Source organism: Balaenoptera physalus (assembly GCF_965194825.1).
Source record: "Balaenoptera physalus genome assembly, chromosome: 6".
Taxonomy (NCBI): Eukaryota; Metazoa; Chordata; class Mammalia; order Artiodactyla; family Balaenopteridae; genus Balaenoptera; species Balaenoptera physalus.
The window spans coordinates 84,777,753-84,794,074 of NC_138885.1; the positions used below are offsets into that span (position 1 = coordinate 84,777,753).

General features: G+C 32.8%; 1 long non-coding RNA gene across 1 annotated transcript in view; it reads right to left on the minus strand.

The window, feature by feature from the left end:
- The window catches only part of LOC309663448, a 32,941-nt gene extending 18,154 nt beyond the window's left edge, over window positions 1-14,787 (minus strand). Inside the window, exon 1 of the long non-coding RNA XR_014265284.1 lies at window positions 1-14,787. This exon is cut by the window's left edge and continues 15,829 nt beyond it. This is a non-coding gene — a long non-coding RNA (uncharacterized lncRNA).
- Between the last annotated feature and the right edge of the window lie 1,535 nt (window positions 14,788-16,322).

Below are 16,322 nucleotides of genomic sequence, written 5' to 3' on the forward strand. Positions count from 1 at the left end.
TTTTTTCATTACCACAAAAGCTTCATGATCTGTATTCACTTGTGGAGAGTAGAAAAGTTTTCCTATATTAATACTTTCTTGGTCTTCCATTCTTTTGCATAAAAGTTTAAATTTATTAAAGATGTAAGACAGTACAGGGGATTGATTTTTTTTTCCACCCTGAGCTACTTGAAAAATAATATATAAATATGTATTGTTTCTTCTACTCCTACATATAGTAGGTACTTGGTCATTTAAACTAGCATTTTAAGATTGCTCTCCAAGTAGATAATTGTTCCACCAACTGTTCTTTTAAATGTGCTCATATGGATTGAAAGACTGAAGGTAACAAATTACACTTTTAAATAAGGTTTATACCTGATATACATTCAAATATATACATTCAGGAAAATTATGACTCCTTTAGTTATTGGAAATCTAACCCAAATTAAGTTATGTTAAAAAAATAATCAATAAACTTTAATAACTGATTTGTTTTCATTATATCATGGAAGAACAAAGGTTGATACCATTGTTTTCAAGCAAAACTGGATCTAGGGCTTAAAAGTGATTATCAGAACCATCTTTGTTGTCCCTTCTTCCAGCTCTTCTCTTTTGTTGTTCTCATTCTTTAACACTCCAAAAATATCCTGTAAGAAAAAACAACCTGAGCAATGAACAGAAAACAGAGTCATGTTTTTTTGATATCATAATTGCAGAGTCCAGAAGTTTTCTCTCATTGATTTTAGCAGAAAATTTTTTGGAAGGAGTTGTCTGACATCTTTTGTTTTGTTGCCCCCAGGATACTGCTTTGTGGAGGTAGTTAGGAGAAAACTGCTGGGCTGAGGTCTGTTATTTGAAGAAGGAGTAAGGGTAAAAATTTTGCAAAATATTATTCTGCATAAAAATTAATATTATAAGGATATATAAAAAAATAATATATACACACACACACACATACAAGACCCACTTAGATTGATGAGTCCTATTGTCTTTTTTTTCTCATATACAAGATGAGGTAGTATACATATACTAAAAGTCCCTAAGAGAATTGAGGAAAGGAAATGTGAATATGGGTCATAATTTACTATGCACTGAACTTGCATGTTCATTCCCTGTGAAAAACTGCACACCTATTAGTGAGGCTCAAGAATCATTTTTTATATAAGTATTTCTTAGAATAGGAGCAAAGAAACCAATGAGCATATTAGTGCATAAGAGCAGCCCTTTAATCCATTCTTTAAATTCATAGAACTTCAGATCTAGAAAAGAATATACAGATCATTTATCCCAAATTACTTCATTTACAGATGAGAATGTTGATTCTTAGATAGGTTAAATAATTGTCCAAAGTCACACAAGAGATGATAAGCAGTCACAGAACTAAAATCCTGTTAGTTTCTTTATTTAGGAAGCTGCCATCAAGACTTGCAGAAATTATATGATTTACCCTAAGAAGGAAATATTGCCTTAAAGAGCCAGGTACAGACCTCATCTAATTGTGCACATTTCAGGCATGAACAAGTGTAGGTTGTTTCTCTGTCAACTGTTATCTCTCTCCACACCAGTTCGAGCTCCAATCTTTTGCCCCAGAGATCTGCCAAAGGAAAAGTTGATTGTTAACAAGAAAAAAATCCTCCAACTGTCCGAAAGACAGGATAAGGAAATCATATAAATATTGCCGGCATTAAAACCAAAGCCAGATCAAGAGCCAAATAACACTGATATGGTTGAGAGATGAGCAAAAAGATATCTCTGTTTTATAGATAAAACTTTTATCCAACATCATACTTTTCAGTAATCTCCGAGGTGACTAGCAAAATGGTAGCTATTTAATTGTGTCCTTGCTGCTATGCTAAGTGTTTGTTTCTCGTTCTAACCCTAGTCATGTAAACATTTAGAAATTCTGAAGAAAAATGAAAGTGTCTCATCTGATCTAGATAGATTAAAAACAAACAATAAAGCACAATTCTTATTATTTTCCTTGCATATCCTAGAGTATTTTTTAAAATAATTGTTTTTAAAAGTAGTCATTCACCGCTTCCTATACTCTAAATAATGTCACTTTTGTCTTTACCTTAATGTAACCACTAATTAGGTATAAATGTAGCATGAATAACTCATTATAGAGAAAAATATCAATTTTAAATGAAAATTATACTCATGGATTGAAAGTAATATCAATATTAGCATTGATTGCATGCTTACTGAAACTGATGTTTTATATTAAATATCTCACAGGAATTATTTAATTATCACAATGTCTTTTAAAGATTACATAGTTATTAATAGGCAGAAGCAAGATTTGAATGATTGTTTAATTCAAGAACCCAAACTATTAGCCATTACACTATAACTTATACAAAAAAATAGGTTCTGTAGGGAAAAATCATTAAAATTCTTAAGAAACAAAATGATAGAAAAAATTATAAAAATTAAAATGACAGATATATAACTAAGTACAGCATTCATGGCATATTCTACTTTGAGTAAGTACATAGATGAAAATGCTTGAATTCATATATATTTGAATAAAAATATGCATCAATAAAATTATATCACATCAAATCTTTAGAATCAAAAGAACATGAGAAATAAGCAAGAAAGTGTATATTTTAAATTAGGTTTAGTGATTTATTTGAACAGGATTTATGATTATTAGAGACAATATGGTTGATCAAATTCATGGTATTATAAAATGTATTACTATTTTCAGTCTTATTTTGATGAAAGTCAATATGTAATATAAAGAAATTTTGGAATTTGAGTTTAAGGAATTGTGTAATAATTTACTGCAAAGCCTCAAAATAATGAGTTTGTCATGGATATGGTTTCAGAAAACAGTAATTCAAAATTAATTGAAAAGTCAATGATTTAATGAGAGTAAAATATAGTTTGTAAATTCCTTCCATATTAAATTGATGTCATGTTAAAATCAAAATGAGATATTTGGTCACATTTCATGTAAAATTACATCCCTTTAAGAATATATTATATTAGACCTGTTACTCTTATATCATATAAAACTTCATTCTCAGATACATACTACTTAAATTTGATTAAAAGAAAATATGTAATTTTAAATTTTATTTTTTACTTAGAGACTCTAAAAGAATATATTTATATATAAACTATGAAATATTAAATTGTAATTTTTTATTTTGACAAAGCATCATTTGTTTCTCACCCCATGTCATTTCTATCAGTCACACACCAAAGTCCACCACTGTCAAGTTTTTTCTATATTTTCAGTTTAAGACCTTTTATTACAAATATGTCATTTTAGTTGATTATATTTTTAATTAACATACATATACTTTTCATATAATTGCATGCCAAAGCATACACTTTGTATTTTTCTCATTACAGTGCAATATTATATATAAAAACACTATGGTCAAATCTTCTTTAGGTATAACATAGTCTGTGCTCTTCCAAATAGAGTGATAATTGTGTTTATTTTTATATATCATATATAGTTATGACTAACTTCCAGTGCCATCAGGGAAGTTGATATTTTAAGATAAGAGCCATTTGGAACTTTGCATCCATGCTTAATGACAAAATGTTCCTGGAAAATTTCCAAATTACATCTTTCCTCACAGAACACACCTTATGTGATTTTTAAGTTCAAAATTTCTGGCACTAATTTGTCTAACAAAAAGAAAACATGTAGATTTTAAATAACTATTATTGAAATGTTGCTTAGACTATATCCTGTATATAGGGATCCAGTGTGGAAAAATAATAAATTTATGAAAGGATATTTGAATGCACGATAAAGAATACTTATTCCTGTGCTTTTATAACTAAGAATGGAACTCCAGGTACATTAGAAAATGTCCAAGTAAAGCATCTAAAATACAGTAAGCATGCCAAATTACAAACATATTGAGATGTTTACAACTAAGAATTCCAAGTATTCTGATCAAGGCAAAGAAGCTGCATATATGATTATCACCATTAAAAGTATACAAGACTGGGGCTTCCCTGGTGGCGCAGTGGTTAGGAATCCGCCTGCCAATTCAGGGGACACGGGTTCGTGGCCCGGTCCGGGAAGATCCCACATGCCATGGAGCGGCTAGACCCGTGAGCCACAACTACTGAGCCTGTGCATCTGGAGCCTGTGCTCCGCAACGGGAGAGGCCGCGACAGTGAGAGGCCTGCGCACCGCGGTGAAGAGTGGCCCCCGCTCGCCGCAACTGGAGAAAGCCCTTGCACAGAAACAAAGACCCAACACAGCCTAAAATAAATAAATAAATAAATAAAGAGTGAATGGTGGTCAACATCTGTTCCTCATTAAAAAAAAAGTATACAAGACTGGAAGAAAACATAAAGAAAAACTGGAAGCTTCTTAATTAAAAGCTTGGCAGGACAATTTTGGTGAAATTAAAAGAATAAGACATTTAATATACCAGAACATCAAAGTTTCTAAGAGAAATAACCTAGAGAAGGTTCTCAGGCTCAACAGAAGAAACTGAAAACAATAATAAAATTATAAGATCCAAAGTTCAGACTACTTTCCACTTACTCATTCCTCTATCAACATTCTGACTCATGAGAGATTTAGTAACCAGGAAAAGTGAGTCATTCCATTCTGTTAGAATAGTCTCTATTAGTTGCATACATTGAAACACAAAAAGTGATAGAAATGTCTTTGAAGTATACAGTGATGCACTCTAAATGAGGTTAAACAAATCTTGACATGCTAGATTATTAGAAATATCAGTGCTAGAGGTAGCATTACATAAAAATTTTGCATTAGGTGCTTCTAAAGAAAGCTTCAATTAATTTGACCAACCTAATCAATTTCCTTTATTTCTCAATAACAGGTGTCTAAAGTTCGAAAACAGAAATAGAATGCAAAAGATTTCAGAATTTGTTTTGAGGGGAATAGGTCATGCATACTACTGATTCTAAAATTGAGTAACTATTATTTTCAATACTTGGCTAAAGTTTACTCTGTCTCATGTATGATATGGATGTCAAAGTCAAAAGTGAATCAACTAGTTGTAATTATAATTAGGTTTTTACATATTTACATTTTTTAGTATTTGACCTAAATATTATTTGGAGACTAACAGTCTATCTCAAACAGTCCTTTTCCTCTATAATTAGATTAATATTGAGATTCTGTAGTCAGATCGAGTTAAATAGTTACAACAGGTTTTTTTTTTTTTTAATGCAACTGAATTGCTGTGCAAATCATTGTGATAACTACTAATTGCTTGCGGACAGATATCTAGATAAATGTCAAATTAACCATATAATTATTCTAGCTGAATATGTAATGGAGGGAAACTGAATATATTTTAAATTGAACTATCTTAATTATGTATATTTGTGCCCCACGCCTTTGCAAAAATCCAAAGAAAAGGCAAATATAAACATTCCTAAATTGTTTGTGGTTGAAGAACACTTTCCAAAATATTCTGAGAGGTAATGGAAAAAAGTATTGTCATGGAATATCACATTTTGTTCAACATTGCATTTGCTATAAAATGTCTTGCTGTCATGGACAGTAAAACCAAACTTGATATCCAGAACTATAGCTTTATGAGAGGTAATTAATCAATTAATTCAAATATGATTGAGTTCAATTAAACATGGTTGACACAATTGTGTTAAATACACACATCACTTCTGAGGGCATATTACAGTGAGTCTGTTCTTAGTCTTCCTATGTCAAAATATTTTCACATATTCTGTAAATTCAGTAACTTAATGATTAAGTTGCTATTTGTTTTAATTGTTCTACATGAAGCATTTAGAAAATATCAAATTTTCTCTTTCTGTGGATGTCTTCTTCATCTTTCTAGTGTAATCTGTAAATCTATGTAGGTAATTTATTCTTTTATCCTCGGTATATATTTCAGAATACAATAACCTTAATTATTTTTCTAACATTATTTAGTTATAACGAGAACAGTCAGCTGTCTTATGGATCATCTGTTGGTAACTCAGCTATTTAAGTATCATGTATGACATGTATGACATTGTATGACATCAAAATTTTAGATGGAATCTTAAATTTCTTGTAATACAATAAAGGATAAGGACATACATTAGAAAGTTTGATTCAGAAACATATTTTGGATAAATTTTGTTAAATAATATATATTGAGGTAAATAAAGATGATATAAATATAGAAACAAAATATTGTTTGGTATTTAAAATGGTGAGAAATGTGCATGTCATATGTATCTTCTGATCATGTGACATTCATCCTCATTGGAATATTAGTTTCAAATTTCAAATAAGAAACCAAACCAGCCAGAACAATAGTTATTTTATGAGTTTCAAATTTCAAATAAGAAACCAAACCAGCCAGAACAATAATTAAATTTCAGAGTGTTATATTTTGCCCATGATCTTGTTCTCTAATAAATTGGGATATAGTCATTCATCTATTATTTACCATACTGTGTTGACCAACTAATATGAGCCAGGATCTTTTAAGTACTGGGGGCACAGCCATGTACAGAACAGAAACATCATATCTCTTCTCATAGCATTTTTTTGCAGAATGATAATGTCACAGTAAGAAAAGTATACAGAGTAATGTTACAGCAAGGAAAAACAAAAACAAAAACCCTAAATTACATTAAAAGCTACAAAAGAATAGCAACAAAAAAGCTAGCTCTCAATTAATTAGGGATTCTCTGTTGATTAATGACCATTAATAACAAGAATGAGAAGAAATTTTGTGCAAGTCGTTTGCCTCATTGGTTTCAGATATTTTTCTTATCCCTTCTTGGTTCCACTGTGTTTAAGAAGTGTATTGCTGCAGGTTCCACCTGGGACCAGTGAGTCTGTCATACAGAGTGAAGTAAGTCAGAAAGAGAAAAGCAAATACTGTATGCTAACACATATATATGGAATCTAAAAAAAAAAGGTCATGAAGAACGTAGGGGCAGGGCAGGAATAAAGATGCAGACCTACTAGAGAATGGACTTGAGGACATGGGGAGGGGGAAGGGTAAGCTGGGACAAAGTGAGAGAGTGGCATGGACATATATACACTACCAAATGTAAAACCTATAGCTAGTGGGAAGCAGCCGCATAGCACAGGGAGATCAGCTTGGTGCTTTGTGACCACCTAGAGGGGTGGGATAGGGAGGGCGGGAGGGAGGGTGACGCAAGAGGGAAGAGATATGGGGATATATGTATATGTGTAGCTGATTCACTTTGTTATAAAGCAGAAACTAACACACCATTATAAAGCAATTATACTCCAATAAAGAGCTTAAAAAAAAAAAAGGCATTGGTCGGTAGGAGATTGGGAGATGGAAGAATGGAAAATCACAGGTATTCTCTTTGTCGCTGGTATCTCCAGGAGTTGCTCTATGCTCTGTGGCTCTAGCTGCCAATGGAGAACGCAGTCCTACAGAGTTCCAGCTCTCTCTAAGCAGCTTCTCATATAGCTGGGGTACATCAGCCCCCAAAAGGTCCAGGCTTCTTGGTCCAGGTTCCACATCTTTCTCCCATTGTTCCTTTAGCCCCATGATTAGTCGCTATCTCCCTGCCAGTATAGGAGTGTTCCAGCCATTCTCTGTCTTGTCACCTATTCCATCCCACATTACCAATTTCTTATATTGATGTTCTTATTTTAAAATCCTACAGGTTTTTTTTTTTTTCTGTTTTTCTGATTAAACCTAAATTTATATTAGTTAAAATACTGATTCTTAGGAAAACCTGGAGAGTAAATGTGATTCTTAATTTTGTTCAGTGTTAGAGTTTTAATATTTTGCTTCATTTTGCTTTAAAAGTGTAAGTAAGAATTCCTAATTTCTTTTGAAATGCCTTTGGTTATAGTAAAGGTTACTTGACTTGCCCCACATTAAAATAACCCTGTGTAAATGGGTTAGTGAAATTTTCATTAAATGGGATCTTGTGGTGGAAATCTCAAGAACTTCTTTCAGACAGAGACACTATATTATATAACCATAAAATGATAATGAAAAACTTAAAGTAAAACATGAGGACATATTATAAATTGAAATGTATGCCAATTATAATTTTATAGGTTTTCTATGGTACAAATTCTGTCTAGACCCTCTTATTCATTGTTTACACTTTTGGCATCTAGTATATTTTTCTCTTTGTGACAAAACGAATAAAGGAAAAGGTAAGTGAGGTAATAGATGAGTCCAAAATGAATTGTATGCTCTATATTTTTTGTCTGTTTTAAAGCTACAATTGGGAGATGCAGTTGGTATGAGTACTTTTTATTTTGTTCAGTTTTCCTGATGGCTTTTTTTTTTTTGCCTGTAGAACTAAACTTGCTCATTTTAGCATTAATATAGACTAACCATATATTTTCAGTAATTAGCTATAAATTCAAATATTAAATCAATAAGAATATCAAAATATGGAAATAAACATTTTATTCACCAAAGTGTGACAAGAAAGAAAGGGAGTTAATCAGGATGAAGGATGACTGTTTTCAATCAAGTAGCTAATAGGTGATTGTTTTCTCAGTAAAGGTATATCATTCAAAATTTATTGACCCATACATGATTGGTGGGAATGCAAATTAAGGGTACTTTGGCAACATCTAGTGACATTACACAGTTACATTTTTTTTAATTTAGTAGTCTCACTTCTAAAAATCAATTCTAAAAACACCTTAAAATATGATAAGCTACTAATTGTAGAACTATTAGCAATAACAAAGATGGGAAGCGACCCAAAATGTTCACCAATAAGGGACTAGTCAACAAATGGTGGTGCATCCTCAAGAATGAGTGCTATAAAAAGAAATGAGAAATATCTTTTACATATTACTTTCTCAGTGGTTTTCAACTGGTAGTAGTTTTGCCCATGCCCAAGACATGTCTGAAAACATTTTTGTTTGTTACAACTTGGGGTTCCTACTGACATTTAGTTGGTAGAGGCCAGGGATGTTGTTAATCATCTCACCATGTACAGGACAGCCCCCCAAAACAAAGAATTATCCAGCGCCAAATGTCAGTAGTGCCAAGGTTGAAAAATCCTTTATTATGGTATTAACACTGGGATAAAACTTTTAAGTGAAAAATATTGTGGGGGAGAATAATATAGTATTTTATCACATACACATATACACACTTTCAAAGTAAAAAAAAAATTGACGAACAATTTATAAATTAAAAACATAAAAGCTTGGTTTGGAGGGAGGGAATAGGAAGGAGAAAATAGGCACAAAGCTAGAATTCTCTGAATAGTACTTTATTTCATTTATGTGTAAAAGAGCAATCCCCTAAAAGTTGAAATAAAAATTCAAGATCAAATGGTTGTATGATATTTTAGATTTTGCTTATCAGAAATAATTTAGGAAGAGTATGTCTGATGGATTGGGAGAAAATAGAGAAACCAGTGGGTACCATTATCAAGGAGAGTGTATTATTTTGTGTTATTGTTGTTTCTATAAGGATTAAATCCAAGTGAAGGCATTATAGACACAGAGCTTGATGCTATAAAGTGGATTTGGAAATTTGACAGAGCTAAGATTTGGAGAAATAGGGAGGGAATAGAATTAAGAAAGATAGTAACTTTGGGAAGGGAGGAGGAGGAAGTATGCTTCCCCCTCATGTTACAGTGAAGACAAAGAATAAAGACACAAAGGCATTTTGAGGTGGAAGGGCTGGGAATTGAGTAATCATCCGTGTGAGATGAACCTGATTTTTTAGATAATATATTGAAAGTGAGGAAATGGGAATTGGATTGTGGATTTGAGGAATGTGAAATGTATGTGGATCCAGGGATATTTTATAAGTTAGATTGAAAAAAAAGAAAAAGGAATTTTTAAGTTATGAAAATTTTTGAAATAGATGATAAGGAAATCTGAATGGTATCACTATGTATTTCTGGCAGTCAATGTAGAGTATCTACTTAAATAAACTGTATAAAAAGAAAGATGGAAGTAAGAAGACATTAAATTGTCTTATTTTCCACACTATTCCAATTATGTTTTTAATGTCAGCCTCTCGCCACTCCTTTCTATTTGTTTAGAAAACATTTTATCCAGTTTATATTTATATGAAACAGAAACCCAAGAGCATGAGTACATCAAATATGTATTTATATATAGTATAATTGTATAGCAATCATGAAAGATAATGTTTATTTCTAGGTGATGAAAATGAGCATGTGTTATAGCATTTATACAAGTGTTTCTCATAAATAGCAAAGTCACAAGAGTTCACAGTAACTCCTCTGTTTTTTGAGTTCACCTTATTTGTTAAGGTGCAAGTTAATAATAACAGTGTTTGAAAAATTTCCCAGAAAGTTGTTTTTCCAAAGTAAGATGTTCAGTTTAAACTTTAAGTTGTTTTTGGTTGTTGTTGCTGTTTATCACAGTCTGATAATGATGATGCTTGCAAAAAAACACTGAATTAAAACTTGTAATTTTGCCACTAGATAACTAGATGGTATATTTTTAAGGAAATTTGAATTAGGGAATGTGTGCAACAATAACTTTATTATCCAATAGTAATGATAACGTTATTCATTAAATTGTTTTATTTCTCCCCAAATTAGCATATTACTACGATGGAATATTTTTAACAAAGATTATTATATTGTTATATAGTAAAATAACTCTATTTTCAGATTTTTCATTAAATATTAAACCATACTATTTTGGTTTATAATTTATAGTATATTACCAGGTCTACCTTGGTATATAATTAATAAAAATATTATATGCTAAATACCTATAAAAGCATAAATTTCAGATTTACTAGTTCTTCAAATACTACAAGATATAATTAGATTAACATTGAAAAATGATTTCCAATCTGATACTATACTTTTAATAATAAGCATTCTCCAGGATAATTAATTCCAGATTATCATAATAAGAGTCCCTGACCATTTGACATTTATTAACTGAACTGTGTTGCTTAATGTTTTAAGCCTACTAAACTACTAAGGAAATTGGATAATCAATAATATCTGGGGATATCAAAAATGAAAAAGTTATATAACTGAGTAGTTGTGAAATTTATTAAATATATTACAAACTATAAAATATTAAATGAATTAACTCAACTAAATTCTAAAGTGTTTTTCAAAATATCTTTGTAGAGGTAGAACATTTCTGTTCTTATTCAATACCTACTGTGCAGATGTGAGCCATTTGCATAGATACTTTTTACTGTAAAATTGTAGAAAATGCCTTGATATGCAGAAAAAATGATTTGGGATTTAATATCTAGGAAAATATAAACTACAAGTTATAATACTAACTTGAAAGTATTAAGTTTAAAAGAAAATATGGTGTTGGTATTAATCTTTAAAATGGATTTTTAAAAATTTGTTCCTCATTAATCTACATAACCCTGTGTGGATTTCAGCCAAGATGGAGTGGCCACATTTTTTCCAGTTCCACTCTTTTACAACTGGCAAAATGAAGTAAAAGTGCTGGGTATAACACAACAAATAAACATAGAGAGACTATGAAGGGTAAAAGTTAAAGAGGGACAGCCTGGAGACTGGGATTGGAGGAATGTCATGAGGGTGAATGTCGCTGAATGGGGTTCTGCAGAAGCTTCCAATCCAGATTTTCCAACAGGTAGACACAAAAAGAACTCCAAGAAAAGTCAGTTCCTCTTAACCATAAGACTGGGAAAAGGGTGTCCTAACAACAACAAACTCTTCTGTCAGTACTCGTCTTACTCCAATAAAACACCAATGAAAAAAACCAACCCTCCTCTCCCAGTGGTTTCAGTGGGGCTGAGAGGGGAAGTGATCTTTCATCCCAATCAGATGTCTAATGAAGCACGTGGCTTTGCAGCTATACCCCCATCCTGTGGTATCAGTGGAGCCAAGCAGGAATCTAATCTTCTATCCTCTCCTGGCAGAAGCAGACCGCACTCCAATTCCCCTGTCAAGATAGTGTCAGAATTGTTGAAGACAGTTGATCTTCCAACACTTCTTAGTGGAAGCAGGCAGTTCTTCAGATTCCCTTGCCAGAATAGTACCAGTGGGGTCCACTGGAGATCTTAGCCTCTGTGCCACCCATCCTCAACCTGGAAACAATAAAACTTAATGATCCAGGATGAGGTAGGGCCAGGCACCACTGTACTTCACCAGTCCCCCACTGGTGTCAGGAGGCTCCAGTGGGGAGCTGAGACTCCACATTCATTTGGCATCAAAAAAAAATGAAGTGGTGGGATGCGGGGCTAATTGGACTGCAATTATATCCCTGACTTCCCCTCATGTCAAAGGGGCCCAGTGGGGAGCTGAGCTACTGCCCCAATCCTATAGCAATAAAGCATTGTGTACAGGTGGCAAATAAATACATGAAAGATGTTTATCATCTTTAGTCATTAAAGAAACACAAATTAAAACCACAATGAGATATCACTAAAAACCTATCATGATGGCTAAATATAAGAAATGCTGACAACAGCAAATGCTGGCAAGGATGTGGAGAAACTGGATCACTCCTACATTGTTGCTAGGGAAGTGCAAAATATTATAGTCACTCTGGAAAAGAGTATGACAGTATCTTACAAAACTAAAAATGCACATACCATACAATCAAGTAATTGCACTCTGGGACATTTATTCCAAAGAAATGAAAACTTATGTTCATACAATATCCTGTACACAAATGTTCACAGAAGCTTTATTTGTAGTGGCTAAAAACTGGAAAAAGTCTAATGTCCTTCAATTGATGAATGTATGAACAATCTGTCATACATCTCTACCACGAGAAACAATTCAGAAATAAAAACTATTGCTACAAGATACTATTTGGATGGATCCAAAGAGAAATATCCTGAGTGAAAAAGAATCTCAGAAGTTTAGTTGTATGTGATTCCATTCATATACCCTTCTTAAAATAACAAGACTGTAAAGATGGAGAACAGATTAGTGATTGCTAGGGATTAGGGAGGGAGGGCAGAAGTGATGTGGCTGTGACTGTGAAAGGACAGCGCATACCATCGTTGTAGTGGAATTATTCTGTATGTTGACTGTGATGGTGGTCACACAAATATCCATGTGTTAAAACTACATAGAACTAAATACATACACATACACAAACACACTCACATGTTTGCATGTAAAACTGATGAAAACTGAATAAGGTGGATGGATTGTATCAACCTCAGTTTCTTGGTTGTGATGTTTTACTATACTAATGCAAGATGTTACAGTGGGGGACACTGAGTAAGGGATATATGGAATCTCTCTTGCAGTTGTATTTCTTATAAGAGCATGTAATCCACAGTAAAACAAAAACAGAAACAAGAAAACTTGTGTTTGATTATACATTTAATTTTATTGATTTAAAATTAGATTTTTAAAAAAAATTAATTTATTTATTTATTTTTAGCTGTGTTGGGTCTTCGTTTCTGTGCGAGGGCTTTCTCTAGTTGCGGCAAACGGGGGCCACTCTTCATCGCGGTGCGCGGGCCTCTCACTATTGTGGCCTCTCTTGTTGCGGAGCACAGGCTCCAGACGCGCAGGCTCAGCAGTTGTGGCTCATGGGCCCAGTAGTTGTGGCTCTCAGGCTCTAGAGCACAGGCTCAGTAGCTGTGGCGCACGGGCCCAGTTGCTCCGCGGCATGTGGGATCTTCCCAGACCAGGGCTCGAACCCGTGTCCCCTGCATTGGCAGGCAGATTCTCAACCACTGCGCCACCAGGGAAGCCCTAAAATTAGATTTTTTATTCTTTAAACATGGTAGCCAGACTTTGCCAGCTTCTAAATAACTTTCTACTACTTTATTTTCCTCATTTGTAAAATGTGGCTAATAGTAATAAGATACATAGAGTAGTATCTCATAAATAAAAAACATACAAAAAAGTTAGCTATCATTGTTTTTTCTATATGTCAAGAGCTACAACGTGGCATTGGTTTTACAAAACTTTAATGCTTTATACTTTGCATTATCACCATTCAGAGTAATGCCTAATATATAAGAGACATTGAGTGTGCTTGCATGAACAGCAAATGTATGAATGAAAAACATGTTGATTTCATTTTTTCTTTTTTGGGTCCTCTAGTATAAATCCTTAGAGCCTCTGGTTTAACCCCTTTGGGTTATGACTTTCTGCTAAGTTACAAAATATATTTTTATTCTGTTGTTGAATACTATGCACTGGGCTCATTTTAGGCTAATACTTAGAATTGTAGCTATATATACACATGTGTATATACTGTACAGCTGTATCTTTAGTATCGATTTATGAATTAAATCCTGCTGTGTTTTTTCTCTCAATATGTTATGCTTGATATTCTTAAGATTGAACAATGACTTCTGAATTCTTTGTGGTTAAAGGACTTTTAAATTTACATATCAGCTCATTTTGAGCATCTAATGAATATCAGGTGATTTAAAAAATGCACCAACTTCAGTTGTCTCCAAATTGATTTAAGATAAATACTGCTATTTCCATTTGACAGTTGAGAAATGTGATGTAGAGAACAGTAAAATAATTAGTGCAATTTCTATACTAAAAAAAGAGGCTGGATTAAACCACTGGTGTGCTGGTAAATGTTTAACAACCAGCTGTCTGAGGTGGGAGTGAGATGTAGCTGGGAAAGATCCCTGATTTTACAGCATTTGCTGACTTCCCTGCTGCAGATACTCTCATGACAGATTTCAAGCTACCTCACTGAACACTGAGATGGGAAGAGATGTTAACAATTAGTTCTCACAAAATGATACAAGCCAGCTCTAGCACATCAATGAATCAGACCTGCTTCTTTATATCTTGCACCCTTAATTTTGACATGTACAGTTTTTTTTTTATTTTGCCGAAGTCAGCATCCTAAATTCTACATACCTGTTCCTAATAAATCCAGTCTGTCTATCTATCATCTATCTATCTATCTATCTATCTATCTATCTATCTATCTATCTATCTATCTATCTATCATCTATCTATCTATCTATGTGTTTAGGTGCACATACATACATGTACTTATACATGCACATATGTCTACTTTTGTGACTGCATAATAGGGAAAAAATCTCTAAATACATTTCTTTGGAATCAGAATACATACTTAGGGATTATGCCAAAATACCTTTAACATCATTCACTTCAGAACAGTGAGTGGTGTACTTAAAATGACTCATTAGTTTCTTCATTACACTTTTCTTGAGTAATGTTTGCCAGTACGAGGTAATTCTTTGACAAGAACTGTGAAGAGTCTAATAAAAATATTTAGTAAATCAATAATAATGCTTTTATATGATTAGTTATTGCCACCCATTGGCAGTAATTTTCTGTTAATTTGATATTTAATTCAACTCATGGTTATTTTTAGAGTTGAGTTTTTACCCTGAGAAAAATGCTTCCAAATATTTTGCTAAGTTTTCAGCTAAATTTTTTGAAGAAAAAAGTCAATACAACCGTTTCTAGCTCTCCCCAAACTGTCTCGCTCTCTACAAATGTGTGGTTTAATTGTTCTATTTGTCACTGAGGACTTTTTGTTTCCTGTGAAAAAATAGTGAGAAGTTTTTGTTTTAAATTCTTTAGCACTAGAAAAATAAAAGCTGTTAACCAACTGTTATTAGCTGTTTAATCACAATGTTTTCCAAGTAATTCTTAGAGTCCAGATATTCCTGTGGTTCCGTGGAGTATGGAGAGACCACATGATGCATTCTGCTTTATTTATTTTTAAATACACCTGAGCCCACTTGAAAATAAATTTGGATTGCTGACATATAAGTGGTTTAGAGAGTCAAATGAAACTTTTCAGTTTTATTTTCCTTTTTATTTCATGCTTAATTTCCAACACGAGACTGATTAAATATATTTTCTTTATGAAGAAAACAGACCACTCTGAGGTTCCAAGAAAGCACCAATGAAACAAGGGCATCAACCTTTTCCATTAGTCAATCTTAGTGTAGTAATTTAATATTTACCCCTTTTAAATAGGTCTATAAAAGTTTGTTACTATTAAGGTTTCTTCTTTTAAAATGATTGCCAAGGGCTATATAAAAGACATAAAACCAATGGGACATTGATTTATACTGAACGTAATCTCAGCTAAATAATTAGCCCCTTGTTTCACACTCTGCAGACAAAATTTGCCTACTTATTTTATGACATTTTAAAAATTACAAAATATTGTAGACATTTGTATGTAAGAATAAAATTTTTCTTGAGGAGGGCCTAGTATTTTTTCAACTAAGGAAACTTTTTTGGAGTAGGGACACTTCCATCCCCTTAACTCAACTGTGGTTTGCTGTTAACATTGTATGGGATTCAGAGAAAGAAAGATAAAGTAAAAAGTAAATGTAGCAAAATTGGGAATCTAGGTGAAGAATTCTTGGGGCTCCGTTATACTATATTTGCAACATTCTTAAGTATAATTTTTTCAAAGTACAGTTCCCTTC